The following is a 20,889-nucleotide window of genomic DNA, read 5'->3' on the forward strand; positions in this document are numbered from 1 at the left end:
GGAGTTGAATGAATGAATTTTTAATGAAGGTAATTAAAGTGGTTACCATGAATGCCAGGCAGGGATAGGGAGAAGACAGACATGGCTGAATGGAACTAGATGATCTTTTAGGTCCCTGACAAATAAAAATCTTACAGTTTAGATAGCATAGTATCTTGATGCTGGCAATGGCTGGCTCCCTGATAATGTAACTATTTTCCAAGGTCATGGGCTCAGAGAAGGCTTTTATGCTTTTTATGGTCAAAGATCAAGCCTGAATAACTCCTCTGGGCATCCCATGGAACTCATTGGCTTATTTTCTTCTGCTCTACAAATAGCTTCATCCACTTAGAACCCAAGGAGGTACAATGAGGAATAATACTAAACATCAGAGTCAAAGCTCCAATGTTCTATTCAGGAAAAAGATCTCAGATATATTATATGATCCTTCCTCTCAATGACTCTATATCCCATCTCTCTAGTGCTTTTACTTTCATTCAAGAGCTTAGCTTGGCTTGTATTTCTCTCTTGACTCTCCTCTCACCTCCCTTCTCACTCCACTAAAGGGGGCCACTTGCTGCCAAGTGTAAAAACTTGTATTAATTTAAATGGCTTCAAGCTCGATTAAACAATAAAATGAATGTCTAAATACCTGAGAATTCATTGGTGCCTGGAACAGAGCCAGCAGAGGCAGCAGCCTGGGTCATGGGGCAACCCAGTCTCCACCAGGGTTTTGGGAATGATTACTCCCTACCTGAGAAGGAAGAGTCTTACCCTTGATATCTATTAACCAGGTCAAATGGAGAGTAGTAGGTATCTTAGTGTGTGTTTCACTGACCAGCCAACAGCCAGAATCTTATCCCTAAATTCTATTTTATTTATTTATTTATCTATCTATCTATCTATCTATCTATCTATCTATCTATCTATCTATCTGTCTGCTGGTCTGTTTATTATTAAGTGTCTGAGGCCGGATTTGAACTCAAGTACTCCTGACTCCAGGGCCGGTGTTCTAGTCACTGTGCCACCTAGCTGCCCCCTTCACCCCTATATTCTATACAAAGTGATGGCTAACCCTTTAAATATTAGTAGTATTTGAATAATGCCTGAATCCAGGAGTATAGTACAAATACATATAATTGGGGCTGAGAGGATCCTTCCTTCCTGGCTACTCTATTAGCCTGTAAGCTCCTTGAAGCTAGGGACTGTCTTTTGTCTTTCTTTGTATCATCAGTGCTAAGCACATATAGAAGATGCTTAATAAATGCTTACTGACTGGCTCTTTGAGAAATATTAGCTTCATTTGGTTCAGTATTATCCTCTTCCTCTTCAAATACTTTCCCCGCTCCCCTTACAACAGATGATTGAATCAAAGCCATTGTAGTCAAGTGGACTATGCCGATCTCTCTATAAGTTCCCACAAAGCCTTATGGAGTAAGAGAAAATAGGAACAGGCTCCTGGCTATTAGATATGCATTTTCTCTCTATTCTACTTACAATTATTTCACATGAAGAATCCAAATTGGAGATGGAAAAAGAGGGAAACAAAAGAACTGTTGCTCAGAAAGCAGCCAAAGTAATGAAAATAGGTGCTCAGATTACAAGTTGCTATGGCAACTAAAGTTTAAAATGAGAATCTCCCAATGCCTCCAGCTACTATGCTGTTGCTCAAGAAGGGTCAGCCAATGATGGGGTGAATAAAGATGGGACAATGCCCCTGGATAAAAGTCTTTGGCCCTAAATGGTGTATAATATTTTCTAGAGACTCTAAGATAGGAATGTCACACTCATGAGCCTCCCCTTATGGTGCCTTCCTTAATGTTAGAAAGGAGGATTTAACCTTTCCTTCAAATATTCAGTTCAAGATTGGTGAGGTTTTCCATTTGAATGGTTTTGATTTCAAGATGATGGTGGTGAAGAATGAGATGGGAGAAATAGGGTAAATGGAGATTATCTTTTCACTGTTAGGCTTTGTCAACCATGTGTATAACACCCCCCCCACCCCAAAAAAAAGCTCCTCTACACATGGATTTCTTCATGGAAATAACAAGAGGGACTCTTGGATTTCTTCTTGGGTCTTTCCCAAGAAAACTGTGGACTGCTGCTTGAAACAGCAATAGTAGCAGATCTGAGAGGATAGGTATCCTAAGTGACCTTTTGGGCACGATTGCTCTAGATTAGGAGTTCTTAACTTTTTGTATCATGATTCCCTTCTGGCAGTTTGGTGAAGTCTATGGATTCCTTTCCAGAATAATGACTCTAAATAAAACTAAAACATGTATGATTACAAAAGAAACCAAAGCTTAGTGAAAACAAAGATACAATTTTTCCTCTCTAAGTTCATGGACCCCCTGCAATCTCCTGTCTATTGTTGTAGTCAGAATCCCATTGATTTGCACTTTTCCTAAACCTTTGGTTAAGAATCCCTGATCTAGACTGTTAAAAAGACCAGTGGTTAGAGACAAAGCTAGACAGGATAAAAGTTGACCATAATCCCATTGCAATGAAAAACCCACCAGGCAGCTTCTGTCCACTCTCACCAACTTCAAATTTACATCAGAGTGCCTGGTTTCCAGAACCAGTAAGTCTCATGAAAGGTCCAATGGTCTTCAGGAGTAGCTTAGTTTTTTCTTGTGGGGCTGACCACGGCACTACATCAGCCTTCTCTTGCCTACAATCAATATGCTAACAAGTCCTTGGGCCCAGTCAACCGCTCAAGAAAAAAAGCTCTGGCATTGGGCTGTGCAGTGGGTTGCAGGAGGATATAAAGCTGTCACCCATGGGCTACTACTGTTTCTCTTTTTTTTATTACTACCTCTACTGCTATGGTTTCGTCAATCAAACCACAGACCCCAAGGGAAGCCAAAGAAAAGTTCAGGGGAGGGATTAGGTTCTACTAGTGGCCCTATTTCCTTGGGCTTCTTATGGCCTTTGGCTCTGGGAGATGATTCCTTTACAGGCCTGTGGAGCCAGGATGCTTTTTGTCTGCATACGCTGCCCCTCAGCTTTGAAGTTGTCCTTTTGGGGCAGAATTCAGTCTGTACAGGCACCGCCAGTTCTGGGGAGCAATGGATGAGATTTTTGATGCCTGATTAATGGTTCAGAGGCTCTCATCACACACCATATTTCAAAAGCTATCACTGTCTTCACAGTGCTTCCTTAAAGAAAAGTTCATATTCTTTAGTTTGGCAAGCACAACACACTCCAACTTATTTTCCTAGCCTTATTTCTCATTACTTTCCAACATATACCCTATGTTCTATTAGTCAGACTGGACTCCCTGATTTTCTCTAAATATGTTTTTCATTTTTTCCCATTTCTACTCTTTTTCTAAAGCTGTTTCCTCCCTCTAGAATGCCTTTGCCCTGTATCTCAGCCTGCTGAAATGCTCCTCCATCTTTAAATCCATGCTCAAATATCATTTCCTTCATAAAGCTTTCTATTCTATCCTCAAAGGAAAGATTTCTCCTTTCCCCAACATTTAAAGCAATCTCTCTCTCTCTCTCTCTCTCTCTCTCTCTCTCTCTCTGATCACATTGCCATTCTGCTCTCTACTTGTGTGCTTGACTTATCTTTCCTTATAGATTATAAGCTCGCTGCAGGAGAGAACTAAATCATAGTCATCTTTACAGCCTCAGTAGCACCTACCCCAGTACTTTGTACAGAGTAGTTGACATTTAAATAGTGATTTAATGTCTGCCAGGCACTTTACATACCCTATTTTATATGAGCGTCACATATTTTATATGATCTCACCCTGTGAAATTAGTGCAATTGTCACTGACATTTTACAGATAAGAAAACTGATGCTAAAAGAGGTTATCCAACTTGTCCTGGGTCACACATCTAATAAGTGGCTTAAGTAGGATCTTTAATGAAATTGAGTGTTCTCGATGGTCTTTTAGGGAAATCTGTGGAAAAATTTGGATCCTATCAGAATAGGGCAAGACCCCAAATATCCAAAACCATTCTTCTCCCTCTGACCTACAGCATATGTGGCCCCTTGACTATTATTAGGATCTCAGGAGAAATAGCGTGAATGAACTATGGTGATGGTAGTCTCCTTTAGAGACTACATACAATGGTATGTGACAGGGCTGTTTCTCTTTCTGGTGTCAGATAAGGGTATGTGTGATTCCCATAGGTAGCCAGATGGCCTGAGAACGAGCAACACATGCATGAGAAGGAGAGAAAGGAGGGGGCAGGGGAGAAAGAATGTGAGAGAGATAGGTAGCAGCAGACAGAGGTAGAGAGAGACCCTGAGGAAGAGAGGGAAGGAGAAGAAAGGGGGGGTGGTCTGGGTGGGCAGGAAGAGAGAGAGAGAGAGAGAGAGAGAGAGAGAGAGAGAGAGAGAGAAAGAGAAAATATGTGGGTTAATATGTCCAGGAGGTTGCAAGCAGCTTCAACATAGGACAGATGGTGGCTCTACTCCATCACCTCCTTCTTCTGCCTCTTCTCCCTGGGGGGACATAGCTTTCCATTTGTACAGAGACTGGGATGAACAGATAGACACATTGTACACTGTTCTAGGAGAAGGATGCGAATCTTTTCAGTTACTCTGATGGGAAGGCAATCAGGAGGTTTTATTCCAAGGGAAATGACAAGTGAGTCTCTGCTTAGATTAGATGCAGGCAGTCAAGACACCTAAAGGAAAGCTCAATTTGGTGTATTTAAAGACAGAGTACTACTGCCAGGTTTACTTACTCTGTTACTTCCTCTGAAGCCCGAGTGCCCAGAGTTGGATCTCATATTTCTCAAATCTTTGTAAATTGGTCCATGGTAAGCACTCAATATCTATTTAAGGTTGTCTACTTTTTAATCAGACTGGTCTAGCACTCCTTGTTGGCTTTTGAATCCAGCTGTCTGCAGGATAGGACCTAAATCAGCTATATACACTCTATAACATTTCCCTCTTGACACAGAGAAAAGCACAGAGCTTTTTTAAGTTATGGAATCTGCCTTATAGCTATTTCTTAAGTCTTCTCTGAATTGGAAACCCTTTGAGGAACCTCAACTATCTATTCTATGCTCAATTGCTCTTTGACCCCCATGAAAACCAGTTCAATCTACTGAATCAGAGAGTCTGAGGTGTATTGCTAAGACCTTAAAGAAGAAATAACAGGATGAGCCCCCAAGAGCACATTATTCTTTATATGGGTGGTTGGGAACTATCTCTTAGCTACATAGAAAGGGCAAAAGGACTAGGGTCAGAAGCACTGACCTGGGACTCCCCTTGACCCTGACCTTAAATGTTCTCCCAGAGGTGACAATGTGCAGGCTCTGTTGCCTCACAGTAGGACACATCCTCCTGCTCCCAAGCACATTAATGTGCCACTAATGAAATTGTTCTGGCTTATTTACCAAATTAATACAAACGGCACAGGCTGTTAATTTGGGTTTTTTCTAATTACTGAGGAAGAGCTCCTTGCATCTGGGCATGGAATACACCTCTGTGTCCACTGAGAGAGGCTGTTTTATTCTGCTTTTATCCCTACTTCATAGAGGGGAAGAGGCCCCAGGGACACACAGCATTTTGCTGACTGAGATAGATAAGACCTAATAGTAATGGGGCTTTCACTGTCATTCTTTGTAAGTTTCCTTCTCAGAAACAAATTCTAAGCACAGTTATCTACCAACACACGGTCCCCTCCTCCCACATATACTGAATGTATTCACATTTTTGCTCTGGGTTTTGGATGTCTATTTCCCCTCAGACCAGTACTCTTTCCTCCCTTTACAGGAAATATGGGTAGAATCAGTTTCTTATTCAAGAAATAAGAAGGTGGCTAGGTGGCACATTGAACAGAGCACCAGCCTTGGAGTCAGGAGTACCTGGGTTCAAATCCAACCTCAGACACTTAATAATTACCTAGCCGTGTGGCCTTGGGCAAGCCACTTAACCCCATTGCCTTGAAAAATCTAAAAAAAAAAAAAAAGAAATAAGGAGCTATGTCCTTCATCTTGGTAGCAAGGTGTAGTCAGGGGGAGAACAAGAACCCTGAAATCTCTGCTCTGTTGCAAAGTTGTCTACCAATATGGTCTACACTCCTTAGCCCACCATACTTAAGCCTCTAGGGAACAGGTACTAAAATAGAGAAAGGGGAGACACCTTGCCCTATGGCATGACATGAGGCATATACAGTAATAGATTGAGGCAATTCCCAGAGTTCCATTCAGTAACTCTAGCTCTTCTCTTCCCTCAAGGCCCATGTGTATCAAATGGACATGGGTATTAAATAAAGTGTAAATATTGTGAGTGGATCTCCTGCAACCTCTGCCACTATGAAATTGAAGAATAACTATTGACTGAAAGGAACCATTCTAAAAGTCCAGAAAGTAAGAATGACATGGATACTAAAGGCAAATTGATCTAAAAAAATCACTACAAAAGGGTAGTGATGGGGTAGTCTATGTGCTCTATGTATACTATTCCAGAATGTGGTCCAATGGAAAAGCCATTGGAGCAGGCACATCCATGCACCTCATCTCCTCTCCCTTCTTCTGCCAGGAAGACAGAAGTAACCACTCCCACTCATGCTACAGGAGCTATTTGGGCTATGCAAAATGCCTGAGGCACCTTAGGAAATTATCCAGTGACAGCTCCAGGATCTCAGGAAACAATCTGATGGGGATTCTCCATTATCCTTATAAGCCTGAGAGGGTTATGGGGAAAGAATTAGACATACAAGACATCTCCATCCTGGGTCAACTTCAAGGAAAATTGTTCTACCCTGGTCTATGGGTAGTAGTATAGGAGATAATAATGTTTTCCAAGTACATTTGAGGTACAAGGGTTCAATTAACAACTAAGTCTAAAATCTGGGGAAGTAAGAATATGTAGTTATCTCTACATATTATTAGCCTCTGTCCTCAATTTAAGATTACATTTGCTGTAGGTTAAAATGAGATGGTATTTGTAACCATACTTTATAAATTATCCTTAAATGCAAGCTATTATTCTTCTAATTATTTATCATTATCTAGTACACAAGGTGAAATAGAGCATAGACAGGGAAACAAAAGCAATGATGAGGGCTGGGGCAAAAGGGTAAGAAGGTAATATGGACAATAATATGAGTGGATGGGTATGTACTGCCCAAATAAAGTTCAAACTCCTAAGTCTGGCACTCAAGGCTCTCCACATCAAGGTACTAATCTACTTTTTCAGGCCTCACACAACTGTTTCATCATTCTTTGCCCCATGTAAGTTCAGTGCCTTTACTCATATCATTCCCCAATAGGAATGTATATTGAAATCCTCTCCTTGAACATCCATCTCAAATACTATTATTTTACTCGATCCACCAAGTTAGAGATGAAATTTTCTCTCAAAACTCCTATAACATTGTGCATCCCTTGGGTACTTACCATTTGCTAGTCTGTATTTTAGTTATTTATATTTCATTTCCCCTATTAGACTGTTAGCTCTTTGAAGACAGAAAATACTGTCTTTTTATGTTTCTCTCTTCTGAACAGCAGTTGTGGAAAAAAAAAAGTTTGTTGAATAGAATTGCTATATGGGGGACAGAAGTCAGAGAGATTTGCTTTGCTCAAAGGCCCTGTGCTTAATCAGAGCACTGGTGAGTCACTGGTAGAAAAGTGATGTAAAGAGGAAAGATGGAGAGATAGAAGAAGGGAAAGAGGAAAGAGGGCAGGGATGGGGAAACAAAGTGAGCTCTTGCATTTATTGCAGATTGTCAACCATGTGTATAAAGGGGTCATCCTATAGTGGAGTTGGGCTAGAAGGACCTCACCTAGCTCAGGGGAGTATGCTAAGGAACTGGGTGTTTTGCTGGACTCACACTGTATGAAGACTACAGTATATGGCTAGAATATGAGCCATGAACTTGGTTAGTGGTGACAGTAAAAGAGTACCTGTGCAGCTGTTCATCCCACCTCAACTAACTACTTTGAAGAGATAGTGAGCACTCAGCAAGCCTTTTAGCAAAAGAGATAATTCCTCTGAAATGATTCTTGGGTCCCAAGTGGGAAGTGGCTAAGGCAGAAAAAAGTTAGGGAGGGAAGAGTGGGAATATTACACATTCCCAGAGATAAAGCAGACAGCAGGGTCACTGTGGCTCTCAATGAGGAGCCTTTGTCCAAATTTCTCACTGCTACCAAAGTGTTTGGTTCCATGAAGCCCAGCACATGCAGAGCTAGCTGCCTTTGCGTGCAGTTACTTTCCTGACATCCAAACTCTGGCATGCATCAGGCCCTGGGAACGCTTGGCAGGCAAGCACAGCTTGGCTCAAGGCTAGAGGGGCTGGAGCTTCTGGATCCCCGTGGCTGGGAAGGGAAGTGGGGTCTCTCTGCAGGAGGATTGGCACTCCTTTTATGTGAGGAATAGAATGATGGGAGGCTCCTGGGTCCCGCCTGAGGCAGAGATGCAGCAGCCAAGCCCATCGGCAGCATCCTCGTCTGCCGGGAAATGAAAACCTGCTGACTTCAGGCCTTTGCAAGTGGTAACACAGTTTACAAACTGACGCAATCTGTTCCTTTGGTGCAGACAATAAGGAAAGCAGACTGTTCATCTTAGGAAAACCCAAAGCTAGAGACCAACAGTGAGTCTTAACCCTGTCTAACCCAGGTGTGGCTTTGTAGACCCCAACTCCCTACTAGGTCTCTTTTGTCTGAAGCAGGTTGGTGGGCTCTATCTGGATGCTGGGCGGATTTAGGGACTTTAGCAACTCCCAAAGGTCCTCTAGTTGTGGAAAGTTGTTTTGGCCAAGAGGAAGAATAAAAACTGCTTTCATCCAGGTCGGGTGGCCTCCAGATGGTATTCCTTCTACCAAGACTGAGACTAGAAAGCTTGATTGAAGTCTCTCAGATACACTGAAAGAACTCTGATTTTTGTCTAGTTCGAGGCCCAAGTGGGAATGGGAAGAAATCTTTTTTTTTTTTATTTCATGGGAGTTCAATATGGTTGATGAGACTTTGGCCTGGTTTTAGAAAAAAAAAATCAAATAGGAATCCTTCCCTTTAGGCACCTGATCCCAATAGCTGATCCAAGGGCATGTTCCAATAATTTCAGAAGACAGGTCTAAAGCTCAGTGTGCTTTTCACCAACATAGATTCTTGGCCTTCTTTGGCCCTAACCCTCCTGGAAAAAAGTTGTCTTGAGATAAACCACTCAGATTCCCTAATCCATCAACAGGGGAATAAACTGTAGAGCTGCTGAGAAAGGAAGCTGTCTCTTGGGAGGAAACAGCATCATGTTGAGCTGAGATGGGCCCTGCCAGGCAACTCTCCAGGGTAAGAGTATCCCTGTGGCTCCCTCTTCCACAGCTGACCTAGCTTGGAGACACATACAGGAGAAACTGCCTTTGGTTAGTGCAGCCAGCAGTGATGACTCAGAGCTACTGAGAGGTAGGCTCCCTCACTGAGATGGAGAGCAGAGGGGAAGACTCACAGTTGGCTTTGTTGCCTTTGCCAGAACTGAAGAAGCTTGGAATGGGAATACAATTTCCTTTTTATCCAGGTACAAGTGAAGGCAGTAGAGTATAGTATAGAGCTTATTCCTCTATTTCTTCTATATATGTGGTTTTTTAGACAAGAGAAAACTATTAGGCAGGGACAGCAGTTGGGGGTGCCAGTCTCTATTTCAAGTAGTCTTAGTTCCTTTCTGCTTTATCCCATCCTCCTTCTTCCACCACGACTCACCATCTGGCAAGATACAAGTCTCAGGTGGTAGACCTGTGCTCACTCAGGGTGAATCTAGAACTGAACACCATTCTAAAGATGCACTTAGGACAGGGCAGATTTCAGAAGAACTATTGCCTCTTTCGTGGGGTTACTACCTCTTCTATAATGCATCTTAAGAGATCAAGTTTTGCAAATCTGATAAGGCTGACTTATAATTATTGATTAAAAAAAAGTTCAGCACCTCAGGGCTCTCTTTTTACTTCTTCACACACTCAGTTTGGAGAAAGAGGTATTAACTTCTTGTTTGGTTGGAGAAGGATCTCTTCTCCAAGAGATGAATTTCCTACTGTGCCCATTGCTACTCTTCATGGTAGCACTGTCTGAGCCTACAAACCTTGCAATCATTCTGATTACTTCTAATCAAGGAAAATCTTCCCTAGTCATTATTCTGGAAAGAAGGTGTCAGGAAATAGCCTATTCTTTTTTCCTGGCCCTACAGATTCACATAGAACCATCTTTTGTCCAGGGAAGTATGGGATAAACTGTGGGAAAACTAAAAGCAAACAAATATGAGAAGTGTTCTGCACTTTTGCAATACTAATCAAAATACAGTAAGAAAAGATTTTTTTCATAGTGAAGCAAGGCCTCTGAGAACTGTGAATTGTGAGAACCCCTTCAAATCTAGTTTATCACTAAAAGATTAATTAAGATTAATGAGGTTCATGGCCAGACAATGAAAAAACAGAAGTTAGTTAGCCACTGCAAAATTTAGGCCCCAAATCTTCCAACTCCTGGAGTAGAGTCTTTATTTGATAAGAGCTTCTGGGAAAGTAGTTTGGTGCAAATGAACCATATCATACCATATACAAAGATTATCTCCAAATGGATTTAAGGCTTAGATATAAAAGGTCACAGCAGAAGCAAATGAAAAGAACAGGGAAGAAAATATTCTTTATTAGTTATTGATTATATTAAGAGTTCATAATGAAACAAAGGAAAGATAATAACAGATGATAAAATGAACAATTCTGATTATATAAAATAAAAGTTTTTTTTTGCACAAACAAAACCAAAGCAGTGAAAAATTATAAGGGAAGCAGCTGGGGGAAAAAACCTTTGCAGAAAGTTTCTCTTATCTAAGATATATAAGGGATGAATTAAAATTTGTAAGAAGAGTCATTTCCCAATAGATAAAAGGTAGAAAGATATAAATAGAGAATCCAAGACATTAATTGAAAATCAGATGAAAAACTTCTCCAAATTAAACTTACTTTGTAGGTTGGCAAAGAAGACAAAAAAGAAAATGACAAATGCTGGAATGGACTGTGAAGAAAATAACACAATAATGTCATTGCTGATTCACTGGGAATTGGTCTAACCTCCCTGGAAAACAATTTGAAACAATGTCTAAAAAAGCATCATTTATGCTCTTGAATCCAGTGACAATATTACTTGAACATAGAGGATGAGATCAAAGAAAAGACAAAACGATCTCCCCGCCCCCCCCACCCCCACCCCATAGCTAGGGTGGCTTGGTGGATAGTGCTAGACATTTACTACCTGTGTGACCCTGGACAAGTTTCTTCACCCTTTTTACCTTTACAGAATAGTTTTGGGGTTTTTTTTTTTAGGTTTTTGCAAGGCAAACAGGGTTAAGTGGCTTGCTCAAAGCCACACAGCTAGGTAATTTTTAAGTGTCTGAGACTGGATTTGAACCCAGGTACTCCTGACTCCAGGGCCTGTGCTTCATCCACTGTGCCACCTAGCCGCCCCTACAGAATAGTTTCTTAATCTATAAAATGAGCTGGGGAAAGAAATGGCAAACCACTCCAGTATCTTTGCCAAGACAACTCCAAATAGGGGGAAAAAAAGAAAACTCCAAATGGGGTCAAGAAGAGTCAGACATGATGGAAAAACAACTGAAGAGCACTCTCCTCCCCAATCATACTGCTTTTTTGAGTCATAGTAAAGAAACTTAATGAGGTGTTGAATGATTAGGTAATAGATGAACACATTATAACATATTATTATTTTAGAATATTATTGTCAGTAAGAGATAATAAATGGAATGGATTCAGAGAAAACTGAGACTTGTACAAATTAATGAGCTTTTTACTCAGTTTCCCAACTCTCTTAAATCCCTCTTTGAATGAGCCCACAGAGGAACTGAGCAGCACTGATAACCACGAGCCTTTCACCAGAAGAGGGTTATTCTTCCCTTATTCCCACTTAACATTCCAGGTACCCTCCCCTCCCTCCCCCCCCCCCCCCCCCCCCGCCCCACTCCCCACTCTATCATCTTTGAACCAGATCTTGAAAATTTTGAAACACAATGGTAGGAGATGGGTGAAAGGGGTGGGGGTAACAAAGCCAGGGTTCCATTAATCTCCCTATTTCAAACAAATGTCCCAAACACAATTCAGCTTAATAAGGTCCCCAGAGCTTTCAGGGGACCTCTCAGTCCTGTTCATTTGCTTGGGTTAATTCAACCATGCTTTCCTTAGGGAGGAGCTGTGTTGTGTTATCCCTAAAGAGGCCATGGTGCCCTCATTATTACTGGACTATCTGCTTGTTTTCTTGCTCTAAGCAGAATCCTGAGGATCACTAAATCTGCCCCAGATGAGGCATTTCCCTCAGGTTGATGATACTGTCCTAAAACTGAATGAAGCTCTGCTAGGGGCTACCTCTGAAGGCAAAAGTGCAGTGCAGGGGAACATGAAGAGAGTTCTTTTCAAATGAGGGAGTAAAGCTCTCAGGATGACTTTCGTCTGGCCAAGTTTCTTGCACAGTTCAAATTGTCTTTGTCCACTGCTCCATCAAAGGATTAGGTTTAAGCTCCTGTTCTGTTATTACAGACCATCAATGCAAATATGGCTGCTGGCTGGTTTCCTGACATAGTATCCTCTGCTTTCAGTCACCCATTTACACCCCTGCACTCTGTGTAAATACTGGTGTACACAAGTATTTCCCCTTTATAAAATCCTGTGCATAGGTAGTGAGGAAACCAGAGCTACAAGGGCAGGAATGGATTAAATTAGATTAATTAGATTAAAAAGTCTGATTCAGAGAAGAAAGTAGAAAAGAAGGGATAATTTTCCCATTTCTTTTTTCTCCAATATAAAGCAAGAAGATGAGATTATGCTAGGGCAGTGTTACCTTCTATCTCCTTTAAATCTCTGACTTCTTGTTCTGTATGGATCACAGAATAATTGATCCAGAGTTGGAAGGGACTTTAGAGGTCATCTAGTCTTATCTCTTCATTTTACAGACGAAGAAACTGAAGCCCATAATTAAGTGATCTGTCTAGAGTCACAGAGCTAGTTTAACTGGGAATTATGAGGTAGGATTTGAACTCAGGTTTTCGTAAGTCCAGGATACTAGCTGCTGTAGCACATTGACTCAACAAACGGCCCACTTTTAAACCTGGGAGTGTTCCACTCTGCCCAATCTCCTAGAACTCTGCTTGCTGCTCACAGACAATAGTATTACAGCAAAACATTCTATATATGGCCAAGGGAGGCACAAAGAGGGCAGGTTCTACTTGATCGGAACCTTTACCATTGAGAAGAGGAATAAGACGATTTTGCAAAATTCTGTCTGCAGAGATGGAGAGTAAACGTGTAATGGTACTTTACTTCTGCTATTTCCCTGTCCCAGTCATGCCATTTATCTTACAGACTTTGCTAATCCATGTCTCTCATATTCTTCAAAGCTAGGCTTATAATTCCTGTCCCCAAAGAAGCCTCTGCTGAACCTCCACTGGACATTGCCTTTCTGGATCTGTACATGTCTGTGGACTTTCTCAATTAGCACAGGCATCTTGACCTTGACAGGCTCTTGAGAGCCAGGAGTTGATGTTATTTCCTTGTTGTTCCAGTACTTGAAATTCTGCTTTGGCAGGCTCACAGAACCTCTTAAGCCTCCAAGATCTCTCAATACAGAAAGATGATTGACTTGTTGGGGACATGTGTCAGTATCTAGAAAGTAAATGTGCACTTAGTGTTGGTGAATGACTGATGGTAGAAGAGTTGCTCAAATTGCAGGAGTTGCTACATGCTTGCTGGATCAACTTTGTTCTCCTGGGAAGTATACTTCTCAGTATACTAGGCAATCAGTTAGTTTATAGCAATAAGAAGCTTCCCTTATCAAAAGTAGCCTGAAAGCCAAAGAAAGAAAAATAACAGACAAGGTAGGGTGATAAAGGCACTTGAGTGAGATGGGACTGTAGGGGAGGTTTATGTGGGAGAGGTGTGGGTCAGATAACTAATTATTTTGAGCCACCACCATGCTTCCACTCATGTAGTTTCACAACTGTAAAGTCATCTCTTTTCTCTCCTTCCATTCAAATAGCTACTGAATTGCTGTCTTACCAATTCTACCTCTTCATCTTTGGTATCTATACTTTTTTCTCCACTCATACTACCTGATGTTCAGACTCATTACCTCTTAACCTAGGCTATTTTAATAGCCTCTTAATTGATCTCCCTGGTTTTCATCTTTCTTCTCTTCAATACATTCTCTACATAGCTGTCTTCTCTAAAAAATATTCACAAGCTCTGTATTACCTTACAATCAAAACACAGATTTCTGAGTCAGGCATTTAAAGTCCTCTATAACATGGTGGCCACTTTCCTTTCCAGGCTTATTACATGATTTCCTTCATGTACTTGACAGTACAGACATTATTATTCATTCCTTGACTGCAACATCCTTTCTCTCATCTCTATCCTTTTGCACACGTGAGCTGTTCCTTATTCCTGACATCCAAGTTCTTCTTCCCTTCTTGAAACCTCTTTTCTTTCCTAAAATGATCTTCTATCAACTTACCTAAACACATATGTGATATCTCCCCAGGAAGAATGTAAGCTCCATGAGAATATGTGCTTATTTCTATCTTTATATCTTCAGGGTATTGTACTTGGCAAATGGAGTCCTATTGTTCTGTAACAAATCATGAGCAGCCAGACTTCAGAAAAGCCTGGAAAGACTTGCACGAATTGATGATGAGTGAAGTGAGCAGAACCGGAGAATATTGAACACATCAATGGTAACATTGTATGACGATCAGCAGTTCAGTGATGAATGACAATTCTTAAGGACTTGTGATGGAAAATACCACCCACAGTTAGAAAAAGAACTATGGAGTCTGAATGCAGACCAAAGGAGACTATTTCTCATTTAAAAATTTGTTTTGTACTTCATGTTTTTTCCTCTCTCATGGTTTTTTCCACCTTTTATTTTGATTCTTCTTTCACAACATGACTAATAGAATTATGTTTAACATAGTTATACCATGTATAAGTTATATTGGATTAGTTGCTGTCAAGGGAAAGGGGGAGGGAAGGGAGAAAAATGTGGAACTCAAATTTTATGACTACCTTTGTATGTAGTTAGAAAAATAAATTTAAAAAATAAGTCAGTTAGGGGAGGATAGGTGGAGCAGTGGATGGAGCACTGGCTCTGGAGTCAGGAGTACCTGAGCTCAAATCTGGTCTCAGACACTTAATAATTGTCTAGCTGTGTGGCCCTGGACAAGCCACTTAACACCATTTCCTTGCAAAAAAGAAAAAAAAACCAGCCTAAAAAAAAGTCAGTTTAACTGAATTGGCTCCTAGTCTAAAGCAGGAGGAAAAGCACTATGGCATCCGGAATATGAATAGGTAATCAGTCCAGAGGATATGGGTAGGGAGACTTGTGACAGAGAATGTGAACTTCTTGAGAGTAGGAGCATCTTTCTTTTCTGTATGTCTCTCCAGCTTGCTGCTTTTTTGTTCACTCACTAAAATTAACAAGCATTATTGAATGTCTAGTATGTCTCCCATATTGTTAGGTACTGTGGGAGATAACGAAGAAGGAAAGACACTTTCCTGTGTCAAGGAACTTAAACTTTGCCTGATGACACCAGACTTATACACAAAAGAAAGTAATGATACAACAGTGCATGCTAAGTGGGGAACAAGTGAGATAGTGAGATAGCCAATAAGCTCTCTAGACATTTAGGTGGCTCACTGTGGGCCAACATTTGCTGAAAGATTCCATGGAAGTGGTGCAGTGGATAGAGCACCTGAGTTCAAATCTGACCTCAGACACTTAATAATTACCTAGCCGTGTGGCCTTAGGCAAGCCACTTAACCCCACTGCCTTGCAAAAACAAAAACAAAAAACCCAAAACAAACAAACAAAAACCAAATCAAAACAATAGCTTCCAAGGAGAAACAGGACATTGAAGGAAGGTGAAAGTGCAAAAGAGTAGCAAAAGTATTATTAGCTACAAGATGCTAGAAGCAAAGGCAAAGAGGTGACATTTTGTTATTTTACATATTTTAATACCAATGGTAAGAACTGGTAGGTTATATGTGTAAATAACATGCCTGCATGCATATACACTTACACATACATGGAAAACAGTGACTAGACTATTTTGGTACTGTTTAAGAAGTATGAATAATCAATGTTATAGTTGGAAAGTGAAATTGTGGCCAGATAGAAAAAGGATCTTTCTTTGAGATTTTATGAGGAGGAAAGTGAAAGGAACAAAATGTTGTTTTTAATCTGGTGATAGTTTGCAGGATGAATTGGGGGTGGGGTAGGGAGAGACTATAGGTGGTTAAGACTTGAACTAGGAACATGGTAGTAAGAACTGAAAGGAAGAATTAAAAGTAAGAAACATCAAAATGGATGAATGATAGGGCTTGATGACTGATTAGATATGAAGGAGAGATATCACAGTGAAGAGCAGGGAGTAATTTGATTTTACACATGTTGATTCTGAGATGATGGTGACCAAGTGAAATGGAAATGTCCAAGAGGAAAGAAATCAGTACTAGATATTTAGAAGTGGGAATAATCTATATAAAGCAAGTAGAATATAACCATTTAAATATACAGTTAAAGCTATATGTGTAGGTTGGCATAGTGGATAAAGCACCAGCCCCGGAGACAGGAGTACCTGGGTTCAAATCCGGTCTCAGACATTTAATAATTACCTAGCTGTGTGGCCTTGGGCAAGCCACTTAACCCTGTTTGCCTTGAAAAAACTTAAAAAAAAAGCTATATGTGATGGGGGAATATTGGAGAAATAACATCAATTCGAGGACTGAGGTTGGGGAACATTTTTTTGAAAGGGGAAAGGGAGTAAGTAATCAATACTAGGATGAAACAGTGTCTCCAAATACAAGGAATAACAGTTTCAATAAAATAAAAGTGACCAACGGTGTTAAATACTGCATTCAAGTTATACCAGTGGAGAAAAAACTGATTTAGCAAATGTCAGATCATAGGAATTACAGAACCTCATAGTTGAAAAGAACTTCAGCAGTCTATGGTATTTATATCATTCTTCTGATTTATAATCCCGACAAAAATAGTCCTGGCTCCAAAGTTTGATTTATACATTGTACCATCATGGTGGTGAAAGTTAGACTACAGATATTAAGTAAATAATTGGTGAAGAAACAGAGATTCTACTTTTTAAAAAGTTTGATAACTGGGGGCAGGCAGCTAGGTGGTGCAGTCGAAAGAGTACCTACCCGATCCTGGAGTCAGGAGACCCAAGTTCAAATCTGGTGCCAGACCCTTAATAATTGTCTAGCTGAGTGACCTTGGGTAAGTCATTTAACCTCATTGCCTTAAATAAATAAAAAGAATTTTTTAAAGCTTGATAATGAAAGGATAGAAGAGAATAGAAAGTAGAGGGGGAACAAGATATCTTGAAGGCATTTTTCAAAATAGGAAAGGTCTGTGCAAAACTGTAGGAAGATGGAAAAGAAGGAGAGGACAGATAGATGCTATTGAAAGGAAATGTTGTATCTTGGGTTAGGTGGGAAGGGTTATGATCTAAAGAACAGGTAGTAGATTAACCTTGGAAAAAAGGAGGAATACTTTTTTTTAACCACATAGCAGAAAGGATAGGTACTGATACAGACATGGAAAATTATTTTGGATGGATCATAAGTTAGGTTTACTGTGCCATTTCTTATATTTTTATGAAGAAGGAAGAAAAAAGTTTACATGGGATGGGAACAAAAAGATTGAAGAAGAAACCTATGCATCAAATATAGGAGAGATGTTATTAATCATCATCATCATCATCATCATCATCATCATCATCATCATCATCATCAACATCAATGACTATAGCACCTCTAAGATAAACCATTTAGCTTTGAAGGCCCTTTATCATCTATCTTCAGCCTCATTCTACATCCATCCTAAAGCTCAAACCAGCTAGGTCTGTTTCTCTCACTCTATCTCCCATCTCTGTCTCTTTGTATGAGTTATCACCCATGTCTAAATATACTTTTTCCCCCCTCACAGATCAAACATGACCCCCTACACAATCTTTTCTCTTAGTGCACTGTCACTAAATTTTATACTTAACCTTATTTATTTTAAATTCATTCTGGAAACTTGTATAAACTTGTACACACACACACACACACACACATCCCTAGAAAGAATACTTGATAGGGATTATTTTGTGATTTTGCTTTTGATTTCCTATAGTCTAAGATAATGCTTGGCACAAAGTGGATGTTAGATATGTAATCAACTTACCTGTTGTCTGATTGATAACAGATAAAATGGATAATTTTGATTACATAAAATTTAGATGCTTCTGCATAATAAAACTCAAATGAGGTTAGCCTTTTAAGCAAACAGTTAACTAGGAAATAGCTTTGCAGCAAATTTCTCCCATAAAAGTCTAATATTGTATATACATAAAGAACTAAATCAAATATTTAAGAATGAGAAAAATTTACCAAAAGAGAACTGGTCAAACAATATGAACAAACAGTTTTCAAATAAAGAAATATAAACCATCTGCAAACAAACATGAAAAAATGCTCCAAGCCATTTATAAGAAGAAAAACACATAATTAAAATAAGTCTGAGGTCCCATATGTACAAAAATATTGATAGCAACCCTTGTTGTTGTGGCAAAGAACTAGAAATCTTCTGTGCAAATGATGGTATATGGATTGAATATTACTGCGTTGCAAGAATGACTGGTTTCAAAGAAATCTGGGAAGATGTGTATGAACTGATTAAATTAAAGTGATCAAGGGGCAACTAGGTGGTGCAGTGGATAGAGCACCGGCCCTGGAGTCAGGAGGACCTGAGTTCAAATCCGGCCTCAGACACTTAATAATAACCTAGCTGTGTGGCCTTGGGCAAGCCACTTAACCCCATTGCCTAGAAAAACTAAAAAAAAATAAAAATAAAAATAAAAATAAAGTGATCAAAGCCAGAAGAACAGTGCATACTATGACTATATTAGGAAAACAACTCTGAATGAACTCTGATCACTACAATGTTCAACGGTAACTTCAGAAGACTGATGAAATCTCATGTTTTCCCCTCTTGGTACAGAATGTAGCACCCATTTTCAGATGCTCAATGTAGATATTTTGCTTGACTCTCTATTCTATTGAGAGGAAGAGTTGATGGGCACACAAAAATAAGACAATAAAGAAAAGAAAGAAGTTCAGAAAGGGTCACAGAAAAGTAGGGCAAATGTATTGCTATCATAACGTGTGTGTGTGTGTGTGTGTGTGTTCTGGTCCATCTTCTTAGAGAGGCAGAATAGTGAAATTGAACAAAAGAGTTTAAACAATATGTATTAGTATATATGTAAAACAACCACTAAATTGTATGTAATAAGTTCATAGTTTCATATACAATTCTTTATAAATTTTTCTTTTTTCACTGAAATCTATTTTTGGATGTTTATATTTATAATACAAATTAAATTAAAACAAGAAATCTACAATTTTTTGTGTTAGGAATAGGGTTGCTATGGAGAGATGGGGGAAAATGTTGAATAAATAAAGCAACTTAGAAGGAAAATAGAAGTTTAGATGACATCTAAATGGTAGTCAGATAAAATATATCTTTGTGCTGGGGCCAATCTTTCTGAATGAGTCTTCATGACTCTTCTGTCTAAGTTTTTTTCATTTCCTTTCATAGGACCATAGATTAAAAAGTGAAAGGGAATTTGGTTCAAACCTCTCATCTTACAGAAGAGGAAACTAAAATCCAGTGAGAAATGAATTGCTCAAGGTCACATACAGAATAAGTAAATGGCCTGGGATTCCAACTCTAATCCTCTAACTCCAAAATTAGAATTTTTCTCACTTAATTTGCTATTTCCACTATTTAAAATAGTCACAATCTTCTACTTATCTCAAATTTGTGATCCTATAGACAATAAGTTCATAGTAGAAGCATAGAAATTAGAAAAATATTCATTTATGTGTGATGGAATATGAACATAAAACGTCTATATTTTTGTGGTTCACATAGAGAACAAGTTAGTCTCTTCCCCTCCTCCACATATATAACTGGCTTACTCTGCTTTTAAATTTGGCAAAGGAGAAGTAGTACACTGTTTCTAGTAGCCATTAGGATCCTCATTTCAGAAAGGTGAGAAGCAGAGGCAGAAGAGTCACTGCTTGGGAAGAGGGTGAAAAGGCCAGCTCAGCTCTTCCCTGTGACAAGGCCCAAGAGCCGACAGACTTCTGCACAAAGCTACTCCTTGCTACCTTGCCTGGCTCTGGCCCAGGGATGGCTAAGTATGGCGCTAGGCTCTCTAGTAGTATCTTCTGGTCCAGCTTCTTGGAGAGGCAGTGTAGTGAAATGGAACAGAAGAATTTTAAGACTGTGGCTCAAAAATTTCACTTTACTACCTCTAAGGGAAAAGCACTTCCTTAATCTCTCTAGGGCTCTATTTCCTTATCTGTAAAATGAAAAGGTTGGACAAGATGATCTAGATCTCTTCCCATTCTATAACTATGAGACTCTCATTCTAAGTCCTAGATCTGACATTAGTGTTTGTCTATGGATAAGTCACATCACGAAAATGGGGATAATATTATCTCATATAGTTTCTGTAAGGAAAATGCTTTGTAAAGCATTATACAAATATAATTGATTTTTATTATCAAAGGAGATCAGGTTGGATCATATCGTTAATCATATTGTGCTTTCAATGGTCCCAGGTGGCTCTTTGACACAAAATTCCATCTTTAAAACACCAGATATATCCCTGGTGAAGCTACATGGCTACAAATTTTGACAACATGATCTTAAAAAATTATCATTTGCCACTGACATAACCTAAAGGGCAATGGAAAGAGTCATGTGAGGTGTAAGCAGGACAAAAGCAATGGTGAATTAGACATGAAAGATTTCAGTCAGATTTATAGCTAGAAAAGAAGATGGGATGGTCATGTAACAAGACTGGAAGATAATAGATGGCTAGCCCAA

General features: G+C 39.6%; 1 protein-coding gene across 2 annotated transcripts in view; it reads right to left on the reverse strand.

The window, feature by feature from the left end:
• Positions 1-20,889, reverse strand: part of SND1 (staphylococcal nuclease and tudor domain containing 1) — a 520,505-nt gene that overhangs the window by 24,388 nt on the left and 475,228 nt on the right. The gene's annotated exons all lie outside the window — the stretch shown is intronic.

Source organism: Macrotis lagotis, chromosome 7, assembly GCF_037893015.1.
Source record: "Macrotis lagotis isolate mMagLag1 chromosome 7, bilby.v1.9.chrom.fasta, whole genome shotgun sequence".
Taxonomy (NCBI): domain Eukaryota; kingdom Metazoa; phylum Chordata; class Mammalia; order Peramelemorphia; family Peramelidae; genus Macrotis; species Macrotis lagotis.